The 12053-nt window shown below is 35.8% G+C and overlaps 1 protein-coding gene across 2 annotated transcripts in view; it reads left to right on the plus strand.

Annotated features, from left to right (window-relative positions):
• The window catches only part of CMC1 (C-X9-C motif containing 1), a 67523-nt gene that overhangs the window by 26638 nt on the left and 28832 nt on the right, over window positions 1–12053 (plus strand). The window contains exon 4 of one of the 2 annotated variants that reach the window (XR_004960124.1): window positions 5341–5649. The exons of the other annotated variant lie outside the window; for it this stretch is intronic. The gene's annotated coding sequence lies outside the window, so the exon portion shown is untranslated. Of the gene's footprint in view, window positions 1–5340; window positions 5650–12053 lie in introns of those variants that run through there. 2 annotated transcript variants of the gene reach the window in all.

Genomic DNA, 12053 nt, shown 5'->3' on the forward strand with positions numbered 1-12053 from the left:
ACATGGGTGGGCCACAAGAATTTTTAAAACAATACCTGACTACTTAGGGGCACTGACCTGTTTTCCCTTAGATTGTCAAATAAAAAAATGACAACAGCCAACACAACAATAGCTGTTCAGTGTGAATGAATAAAAATTATACCCATATTTTTGTCAGATCGGCAAAAAATACATTTTTTTGTTGTGCTACAGAATTTTAGTAAATAGTTTATGTGTGCCATGAGATGAACATAGTTGAAAATCGCTGGTATAGGAAATGGTGATATACACACATTTGCCATAATAATAAATGTATTATTGATATGAGAGACTAGTTGTTCTTCTCACTGAGGGGTTGGCATTCTACAACTTGATGATTGTATCTTGCCCGCTGCCTGTTTCTATTTTATTGGAGCACAGCCATACCCTTTACTTACGTATCGCCCGTGGCTTTTTCTTGCTACAGTGTAGTTGCAACAGAGACCATGTAGCCCACAAAGACAGTATAGGTATATTTACCATATGGCTCTTTGCTGGAAAATTTCCTGATTCCTGGTTTAATTAATTTAAAGGTTAAAAATACAAGCAGGGTTTACCAAAATGAACTAATTCCATAAAATTTTTTGTGAGCACTTAACCATGTATCAAGGACTGCACATAACTGCTCTGTACAGAACTGCTCTGTGACTGAAGCACATTCAGCCCTTGTTCATATGGACTTCAGTATGGTGGGGATACAGTTATTAAATAGTACTTAAATTAAAATTATGATTAATACTATGTAGGAAGAGTTATGAAAAACTGTTAACAGAAATTGTTTCTTAGTATTGGAGATCTTGGTGGTTTAAAAAAATTTTTTTTCTAAGTTTTCTAGAATTTTGTTTTTAATTTACCAGTTTCTTTTCATTGGATATAAAGATTGAGTAGATAACCAGACATTTGCTTCTTCAGAAATGTTTAAAACTTTAAAAAATAATATTTCTCTTAATTTACAGAATTGATTAGCATGCTTATTAAATTTTTATTGCATGCCTGTCATATTTCAACATTGTGAGAAGTGTTACAGAGGCAGAGTTGATTTTGAGAACCTGTTGTTTGATTGATGAGAGACAAACCAAGCATACATAAAATAGAATTATACCTTATAAAACAATATATAATAAAATCCCTGTATGTTAGTTTAGAAAAAAGAAAAGCCGGTGAATTCTTATTTACTCAGGTGAGACCTAATGAAGAACATGGCAATGAACTGAACTTTGAAGTATGGCTTTGGGGTAAGTGTAGGGAAGCTGGAAAAGCTTCAGACTGTAGACTCAGGATTGAAGGCACAGAAATGAGAGTGGGCATGGTTTGTCATTACAGCAGTCAGGATATTGACCTTAGGAGACCAGTGGTGCATTTGGGGGATAATGACACAAAATCTGGGAGTTAGTCTTGATTTTTGGAGTGCCTTAAACACCTGAAACAGAAGTTTAGATTTGTTTTCTAGTAAGAAATCAGAAGCATCTGAAGTCTATCCTTTCTTCCTCCCTCTTTCCTGTTGTCCTCTCTGTCTTCCCAGGAAAAGATTTTATGCAAATAGAATTGAAAGAAGATTAATTCTGCAACAGAACACAAAACAAATCGACTTCTTTCATTTATAAATGTTAGCTTTCTGCATTTTTTAAAAAGTAGAAGCTGTTGTTCATGAACGTGACAGGCAGTGCTGTTGCTGTGTGTTTGCCAGAGCTAAAGGGACACCCATCTCAGACTGTGGTATCATAACCCTGGCATTAATGAAAGTGTCATGCTGCTGTGTAAGGATGAGCATTGACTGCACTATAGTATTTCTACATGGTTAACTGACAGTGTTTTTCATTTTTACAGGTGTCCTTAGGCATGTATTACTATCTTTTCTAGAGAAACTGGTTAGTCAGATTTTTAAATCTCACATTTTATTTTAAGTTCCCGAAGCTAAAGAAAAACCTGTGGTCTAAGAATGGCTAAATAGCTTAACAGTAATGTATTGTTTATTCTCTTAATTTAATGATAGTTGACCTCTGCTTACATAATCTGAAAGTACAGTGTCAGGGTGCCCCCCCCAAATCAACACCCGTAGTTCTGCTCTGCATTTTAATATAATACCGTCCTCATGCCTTTCAAATGCATGAATGAAGAATCTATTTACATTGACATTTTTTATGCTTTTGATTCTTCACCAAAACCTTAAAACCGGTTCTAATGATGACCAAACTAAAAAACACAGTACAAATTTAACTCTGAATCCATATTATTACACCTCTTGACTTACTTTAAATATCTCTACTAGCAAAACTTGAGAAAATCTTACTGGATTTGCCTTACTAGGACACTTTATACAAGGTTTCCAATCACATACAAGTTTAGCTTCCTCTTGACTTTCTGAACTTCAATATGTTCATTACCTAGTATTTCTGTAGTTCAGCCCCACACATATCTCCCTAGTCAGTGAGGTGGTGCAAGAAGCAAGTCTTGCATAGAATTTGAGTGTATCTTCTTTTCTAACGTTCTTTATATAAGAAGTTTGGTAATTAATTAACCTCAGGTCAAATGATGGGTTAATATCAAATACATGATTAGAATCTAGTTCCCTTTGAAAAACATGTAGTCTCACTCTTAGTTGTCTTTCTAGACCTGGCCCTAGTGGATCCTTGAGCTCAGGTGATTTCATTTCCATTCTGACTTTTCCTTTATTGTGGTGGAGGATGCCTCTATTGGGTTAATAGGAGCAATTCTTTTCCAACTCAGTACAGATTGATGCAGTTATAGCCCTTGATTACCTTTCTCATCACTCAAATAGACAGAATAAACTCTAGACTATACTAGAAGAAGAGTCAAGACTATATTTGGAAATGTGATACTCACTTTAAAGGGTGCTAGACAGTCACTGAACACTAGATTGTGTCAGTTATCCGGTATGAATTGAAATGTAAGATATGTTGCATCCTGTTCTTTGCCTTTCATATCACCCATAGATTTATTTTATGTCTAGGTCATAAACTTTAAACTTCTAAAAAATTTAAATTTCTGATCATATTGAAGATTTGACTAAACATACTTTTTGATGGGCTAATGTGAAAAATTGGACCTATTTGTTTCTCTTTTATTTTGGCTCTGGAGACCAGTATGTTCAACTTACATATGGCTGATTTATTAAGGAACTATTTAGTTTTGTTAGTACCCCATGATTTTCAAAGTGGACCTATTTACTCAGTGCTCAGTGATAAAGACTTCATGCACTGTCTTCCATATTACCATTTTCTCCCACATTTTCCCTGGTCAGATCTATTCAGATGATGAGATTCAAATAGTATTTTTATAGTAGAACCTCTACTCTGCCATTATGATTGGAGTGCATTCGATTTTCATCTCTTACACATAGGCTGGATCAGTGGTCCTCAGCCCTTGCTATGCATCAGGATTATCTGGGGATCTTTTTACAAATACCAATGAACAGGCTCCTCTCCGCAAAGAAAGGCATTATTATTTTTGTTTGTTTGTTTTTTTCATAAGCTCCCAAGGTGATTTGATGAATATGTGTCCACGGTTTGAGAAATGAGGGGTTAGCCAAAGATGCAAAATTGTCCCTTAAAACAGCTCATAGTAACAGGTCATATGGATTTTACTCCTGTCCCCAGAGCATTTTGTGTATCTTGTTTTTTTAACTGAGGTATAGCTGACAATACTTGATTACATTAGTTTCAGGTGTACAACATAGTGATTTGACACTTAATACATTTTACGAAGTGATCACTGTGGTTAAGTCTAGTAACCAGGTTCTGCCACTGTACAAAGTTATTATATTATTGACTGTAGTCCCTGTCCTGTACATTACATCCCCAGAACTTATTTATTTTATAACTTGAAGTTTGTACTTAATCATTTTGTGTATTTTAAAGCGACATATTTAACTATCTGGAATACTCTTTTTCGTATAAACTATACGTTTTTGGTTGTTTTGTTGTTGTTGCTATTCTTAGTTTTTATGTGTTTTCTATTTCTTGAAACTTTATTTTTCTTACTTTTACCTTGGAAGTTGAGCCCCAATTATTGATGTCAGCCTTCAAGTTTCTTTCCACTGGGCCAAAGATTCTTAGCAAACTCTCAAGAAATAATGAACCTAAGTATGCTCTTAAAGTCTTAAACCTTGACCTCTTTTCTTCCCCTGTAAATTATATGACTACTTCCTTTCCCTTCTCCTGTTCTGAACATTGGCATCCCGGTGGCACACAGCTTCACCCTCCTCAGTAGCCTTTTTCTTCTGTGTTCCATCATCGCATGCTTTGGTTTGTCAGGTTTCATGTGTAGATTCTAATCTAAAGGAACAGAGGTTGGTTTGTGATTGTTATAGATCCCTGAGTCCACAGGATGTAATGTGAATAATTAGTTTACACGTTTAGTGAAGAAAATTACTATGATGTGGAGAAAAGTCTTTAACCAGCATGTGCATGTATTCTCTGCTCACCCCCACCAAGGTGGTGGTTCTGGCGCTGAGCACAGTAGATAAGAGCCACTTGGTGATACGCAAAAACTGTTTATGAGTTGAGTTAAAATTTTGTTCCAGTTAGCGAGTACATATTACAGAGTATATATATACAAATATGAGAGTTGATCCTTTAGAAATCTTATTTAGATAAAAAGAAAACCACATGAGTTATCAAATTTAATTTATTATTACAATCTTGTATATCATCCAGGTAAATTCTCAGCTTATTCTATTGTGCTGCTCTAGTGGTGTATACACATTAGGCTTGTGTATACTCACTTTTTGAGTTTCACTAAGAAATGCTGATTTAAATATGCCTTTGTTGAGTTGTATAGGCTAGTGGCCTAGCTAACATTGATATAATAACTTTGTTTTTGCTACTTCAGTATTTTGAGTGGGCCTAATTGAATATCAGCATTTCTACTTCATGATTTAGAGTTACCTTAGATGGACAATCAGGAAACCTTTTCATGTTTTTGACCTTGAAAGAATATTGGTTTTCTTATAGTAAGTTATGTTGGGTAGTTTATATAGGGTTAATTGTTATTGAGATCAGCTTCTTCACCTTTTTGCCCTGTACATTTTAACATGTCATTTAATAAATGTAAAGTTATGCAAAGCATTTATATTAAATAGACTCATTAAGTATGTCTTTCCTATCTGCTACATGGTCTCACTGAGAGTGTTAATATTCAAATATTCATTTATTTTATGTGTTATTCAGGAATATGCCTGTAGGATATCTTTGATCTTTGAATTATCATTGTTAAAGACTACATTCCATAATGATACTTTTTTATTAGTGGGTAGAATATCTCAACTTTCTTCTTTTCATTTATTTCCCTTTTGTTTTGAAGGAAAAGTTGCAAGGTCTGAGGAAGTAAGTCATGGCATCTATAAACTGGTTAGGAACTGAAGTATATTATGAAGTGAAAATTGAAGCTCAGTTGCCCTCTAGGGGTTCAGTTTTAACACAGCACATGTAGAGGTAATTTAATGAGATCTTTTCTGGGAGGGGTAGATCTGCTGAATAGAGGAGCTCTATTTTTCATTTTCTGTTAGAGTGAGACTTGCCAATAGCAAGCTGTTTTTGACTATTTATTGCAAATGAGAACATTCCACTTTTGCCACCTATGCACAGGTTAATTAAACATCCTTTTTGGGGTTTGGGGTTTGTTTTTCAAGTCAGAGCACCTGTGCCAGAATAATCAAACCATTAACATATTTTCAAGAATTACTTGGTGACCAATCTACAGATTCTTTTCTAGCACTCTTGTCTCCTCAGTGTCATCTCTGTACAGTCCTTTTATGTCAGCTCCCTTCCCTCTTCTGCCAAAACTCAGTGCAGATCTTAGTGATGTAATTTTAATCATGAATCTTGTTGCTTTCAGGATGTGATCATGCATTTTTTTCTTTTGGTTTTAGCGCACCTTTGATTGGCTTCTTTGTCTGGATTGGTGAGAATACTTCTAGTTTGAAACACATCAGCTGGTGGCTCTCTAGCCTGAATGGTACCCAGCTTTGCATTGCTTGAGATCCAGGTGATTCCTGTTGGAATCTGTGTCTGGGCTAAAGTGCCCTACTTTGTAATTGTAGCATTAGACTCTTACTGTTTGGTAAGAGGGAACAGTTTCTTTTTCTTATCAAAAACTTTAAACTTAGACTTTAGTAAATGGTAAATATGGAGTTTATTTTGTGTGCAAATATTTAAATGTTTTGAATATTTGAGCACATTTCAGTATCAAATATGAAAATTTACCTGTTTATTTGATACTATTTTTAAAAGATTTGTGTGATTTGTGTCTGTATTTTAATAATGCTCTTTTATTCCCTCTGAAGGATGCTTTATTTATTTTACTTTATTATGTTTTTTTACCTCTATAATTATATTGAACTTTTCCATTTATTTTCTCATTGTTATGGAAAAACCTCTTAAAATTGTCAGAACCTATATATTTTTTTATCATCCATTTGTAATTATCTTATTTTTATTTATTTATTTTGATTTTTTTTCTTTATTGAATTTAGAGAGAGAGGAAGGGAGAAGGAAAGAGATAGAAACATCGATGAGAGAGAACATCGATTGGCTGCCTCCTGCATGCCCCCCACTGGAGGTTTGGCCCACAACCTGGGCATATGCCCTGACCGGGAATCGAACCAGCGACCTCTCAGTGCATGGGTCAATGCTCAACCACTGAGCCACACCGGCTGGGCTAATTATCTTATTTTTAAAGTTCGGGTTTTATCTATTAATTATTTTAACTTCTGAAAACCCCTATTGGATTTTGATGTATATTAAAATATTAAATTGGCTATTATATAAATTTGTACTGACCTGTGTAGTAGTCACTTAGGCATATTAGTCACTTAATGTTTCTCAGTAGCACTGGCTACATTTCAAATGCTGGATAGCTACATGTGGTCTACGGCTACAATATTGGATAATGCAGACATTGACCATTTCCATCACTGCAGAAAGTACTGTTGGACAGCACCGGTACAGAGGCATGCATCGTCTTTTTAAGTGTAAAACAAAAATCTTAATTCTAGTAGTTCCCTCTGTAAAATGAACTGAAACATGAAAACAGTTTCTTCTCTTTTATCAAAATAATATTTTTGGAAATAACTGTAATTGAAACTGATCACATATGAAGTCCTTTTACCTATTTATCTTAAAGATTAGCATATATTTCTGACTGAGCTAAGTGCTATCAAATGTTTTAATAAAAATAGATATATTTTAGAAATATGCAAATACATCTACTTTATCTCCATCTTGTGGTAGAAATACAGTTCTTTCTCATTATTGTAAATGTAACATTAGGTATTAAGCGTTTATTAACAAAGTTTTAGGTCTTACTCCAGGAGTCAGTTAACAATAATTTTAGACTTTATAATCACTACTAAGGGAGAAATCCAGACCTGCACCTGGCATTCTGAGTATGTTGGAATATTCAAAGAATATAAACATTTTAATCATGGTTGAGAGAAAAAATAAATAGAAAAGCGTTAGCTGCTTACTTGCAGATGTAGTTTTGTGTTGTTAAAATAGGATTTTGATGAATATGTTTCTATGATACATCTATGAAGTTTCATAAATTGATTTTTACTGGCACAATAGTTTTTAAAAATAATTTCATTTTTATAGTTTCTAGTTTCTGAATGTGCTCACAGTTCTTTTGTGGATGATTCTATATTATAAAGTTATTTTTGGGAATAAATAAAAATTAGCATTAAATCAGTAAACAGCACTCTGTATATATAAATTTTCTTTTAAAAATATGAAATATCAAAGGTTTAAGAACATACTTCAAATGACATTTGGACCTCTTTCATTATCTTTTTTATAATTAATTATATACAACATATTTTCTAATTTTTATATTTTAAGTTTATTTTTAGTTAAGACTAATATAATTTACAAAGCAATATTAATTTAGCTGGGGGGGCGGGCAAGGACGGGGAGGAGGGTGTCAATGGGGGAAAAAGGAGAAACATCTGTAACAAAAATAAATTAATTAAATTGAAAAAATAAAACAAAAATTTTAGCCCTAGCCAGTTTGGCTCAGCGGTTAGAGCGTCGGCCTGCGGTCCGGAGAGACCCGGGTTCGGTTCCCGCTAAGGCACGTACTTCGGTTGCAGTTTGTCCCCGGCCCTGGTTGGTTGTGCGGGTGGCAGCCACTCGATGTGTCCCTTCACGTCGATGTTTCCCTCTCTCTCTCCCTTCCTCTCTCATCCCACTCTATCTGCACAAAAAATGGAAAAATATCCTCGGGTGAGGATTAAAAAAAAATTTTTTTAATTGCTTTTGAGTTTATTCTTTTGAACACTGTAAGAAGGTGGTCTACTTTCATTTTTTCCCCACATATCTATCCAATATTTGCAACAACATTCATTGAATAAACTTATCTTTACCCCATTGTAAAAAAAAAACCCATTTAGCCCTGGCCGGTTTGGCTCAGCGGTTAGAGCATCGGCCTGTGGTCCAGAGAGACCCAGGTTCGGTTCCCGCTAAGGGCCCGTACTTCGGTTGCAGTTTGTCCCCGGCCCTGGTGGTCATACAAGTGGCAGCCACTCGATGTGTCCCTTTCATATCGATGTTTCTCTCTCTCTCTCTCTTCCTCTCTCTCCCTCCCACTCTGTCTGTGCAAAAAATGGAAAAAAATGTCCTCGGATGACGATAAACATAAATAAATAAAAAATTTCGAGTTCAGTTTTTATATTGAAAGGTCTGTGATTGCTCTTGGAATCTCGAAGAATTATCTTTTTTAAAAAAATATTTTTTCTTTATTGATTTTAGAGAGAAAAGAAGGGAGAGGAAGAGAGTGATAGAAACATCAATGAGAGAGAACATCGATTGGCTGCCTCCTTCATGCCCCCACAACCTGGGCATGTGCCCTGACTAGGAATTGAACCAGCGACCTCTTAGTGCTTGGGTCAATGCTCAACCACTGAACCACACCTGCCAGGCTCAAAAAACATCTTAGTTAAATTCTAAGATTTTAGGAAGAATATTATGCAGCAAATGGACTTTTTAGCTAGATTAGATTTACATAGTTTTAAAAAAATTATCTTTGTTGTTGAAAGTATTATAGAAGTCCCTTCTTTTTTCCCCCCACTGACCCCCTCCCCCCACTCCCACCCAACTCCCTTCACTGCACTGTTGTCTGTGTACACTGGTTATGCATACATATCTTATTAATAAGTATTGAGGAAGAAATAGGCTTTAAATTTGTAGCGTCCAAATTGCCTGTTTATTTAGAAGATATCTCAAGTAGGAGTTTAAACATGAAAGCTGAATAAACATATTTGGGGACAGTGAGCAGATTAGCCTAATTAGATAAGACTAGTTGCTGTTTAGGGTCATATTTTGGTACTCCTTGAAAGCCACATAAAGAAGTCTATACTTGATACAGTGGAAAGCAGGGATTTCCTTATAGCAAAGATTTTTTATTTAGGGGAAATTATGTGATCTTAGAAACTTAGCATTAAATGGAACCTTTGCAGTTAACAAGTTCCAGTTCAGTAATCTTTCCAATAATATGTGACCTCTCGACTGCATTTACTTCTTCATTTACTTCTCCCTGAATTTTAGTGTTAGGTTTATGGAAAACATTCTTTTAATAAAAATCCTAAATTTATATAAGGAACATATTGTTTAGATTCTAATTTTGGACAGTACTGATTGAATCTCTGCTTTGAAAGTATTATTCTTTCTCCATATCCTGTCTTTTTTTTATCTTCACCCGAGGACATTTTTGCACTTATCTTCAGATAGAGTGAGAGGGACAGAGGGAAGAAGAGAGAAACATCCATGTGAGAGGGACACTTTGAGTAGTTGACACCCACACGACCCCAATCAGGGCCAGGGACAAACTGCAACCAAGGTACGTGCCCTTAGCGGGAGCCGAACCTGGGTCTCCGGTCCGCAGGCTGGTGCTCTAACTGCTGAGCCAAACCGGTCAGGGCTACATCTTGTCTTTAAGGTCCCAGTTTTGTAAGTTATATTTTTACATTGTCAAAATTTCTAAAACTCCTATAATTTTTCTATCACCATAAATTCATTGCTTTTTCTATCTTCTCTTCTTATTTCTTTTTCTATCTTCTCTTCTTATGATCCATTGCTTGATTGGCTAGATTGATTGTCAAATAGTTTATTTAAGAAGAGTCTTTGGGGTCTAGAATCCTAGATATCATCATGTTTGGAAATGACTGCTTGTTGCCTTATACGTGTATGATACATAGGGTGGGTATAAAATTGTCAGGTCATATTTTATTTTCCTCAGAAGTTGGTACATATGTGTTATTATTTTTTATGACATTGATTGTTGCTCTGGGATGTCTGAGACCAACCTGATTTTCATTCCTGCCCGCCTTGCAACCACTCTGCCATACGTGATTTGATTTTTCTGCTTAGATACTAGAAAAAAGTCTTTCTTTATCCTTGAGTTTGGTAACTTAACTAGGATATATCTTGGGTGTTGCTTGTTCTGTCTCAGTTTTTTGCTGAAACATACAGTGTCCTTTTGCTTTGCAGATTCAGTTCTTTATGTCAGAAAACCTTTCTTAAATTGTCATTTAAGATATTTTTTTCTTTTTCTTTTTTGAATTCTCTACCTTAGAGATACCACTCATCCTTGGAACTTTTAAATGGGATTAACACTTGATGTTATTTGCTACATAACTTAGTGGCTAAAAACAACACACGTATATCATCTCACCATTTCGGTGAGTCAGGAATCCAACATGAGGTAGCTGGGTCCTCTGCTTCAGTGTCTCACAAGGCTGCATTTAAGGTGTTGGCTCCGGGTCTGCAGTCTCTCCTGAACCCTCGACTGGGGAAGGATCTTCTTCCAAGCTCACTCAGTGCTTGTTGGCAGCATTCAGTTTCCCCGGGAGATGTACCGACAGTCTCAGGTCCTTGCTGACTATTGGCCAGAGGCAACCCTCTCTTCCTTGCCAGATGAGCCTCTCCCACATGGGGCGGTTTTCTCCATCAAAACATGAAAGCTAGGAAGTCAATAGAGAACATCTGCTAACAAGACAGACATCATGATCTTTCATAACGCAACCATGGCAGTGATATCCCATCCACATTGCCATATTCTTGAATTAGAAGGAAATCTCTAGTTTTAGCCTACTCTCAGGGTGTGGATACAGGATGCTGGGATCATTCGAGGCCATCCTAGAAGTTGCCTACCATAATAGTTGCCTGTCATGCCTTGGTTTGCATTAACCTTTTAAAAAACTTTCTTCTATATTTACTGTGATTATCTTAAGTCATTCTTGTAAAGGCTCTTATTTATATTTTAACTCTTCTATTCTATTTCTTATATATTTCTAATGTATTTACTTAGCACTGTTATAGATTTGTTTGGGTCTTCAATTTATATTTTTATCTACTCTTTCATCTCACTTGATTTTATCAACTATTTCTTGAAGTCCACCTTTCTTGAATTTACGTTTTTATTAAGTTCTTATATAACGTGACATTTGAGATGAATTTTTCTTATGGTGTGTTTTCAGAGTTGCCCTGCTGTATCTCTGAAAAAGTGTGGGTGAATTCTCTTTAACACTCACACCACCTTTTTCTGACGTGATTGTCCTCCCTGCTGGCTGCAGTGTGGGGCTGCAGTGTGTTCTGTGTACTTTCCTGAAGCCCGAAGGTTGGGCAGGAGGAGCGCACGGGCCAATGCAGTTATTTGTTCAATAGCCTCAGAACGTTTCCTCTTTCCTGTGGAGTTACCTTTGGCTTATCCTCTCTGTTAAGTGTAGAGTCCTAAAAAATGGCATACCCTAGTGGCTTTTCTGTCTCTGATGAGATGTCCTTTGAAGTTGGGGAGAAGCTTTTATTCTAAGGGGTTTTGTTTTGTTTTTTACCTTTCTTTAGGATTACTATTTGTGCTCTCAGTCTGCTTCTGTCAAGAATGAAGAGTGCTATGAGTAGGAATTCTCAGGATTTTAACATACATTTTCTTTCCCCAGTGTGTTGTAGGGGAAGGAATTGGGACTATTAGCCTTGCCATACTGAACATTGCCAGAATCTCTTTTTTTCTTTCCTATTGCTTTT

The sequence above is a fragment of the Molossus molossus genome, unplaced genomic scaffold (assembly GCF_014108415.1).
Source record: "Molossus molossus isolate mMolMol1 unplaced genomic scaffold, mMolMol1.p scaffold_m16_p_18, whole genome shotgun sequence".
In the NCBI taxonomy this organism is placed as follows: Eukaryota; Metazoa; Chordata; class Mammalia; order Chiroptera; family Molossidae; genus Molossus; species Molossus molossus.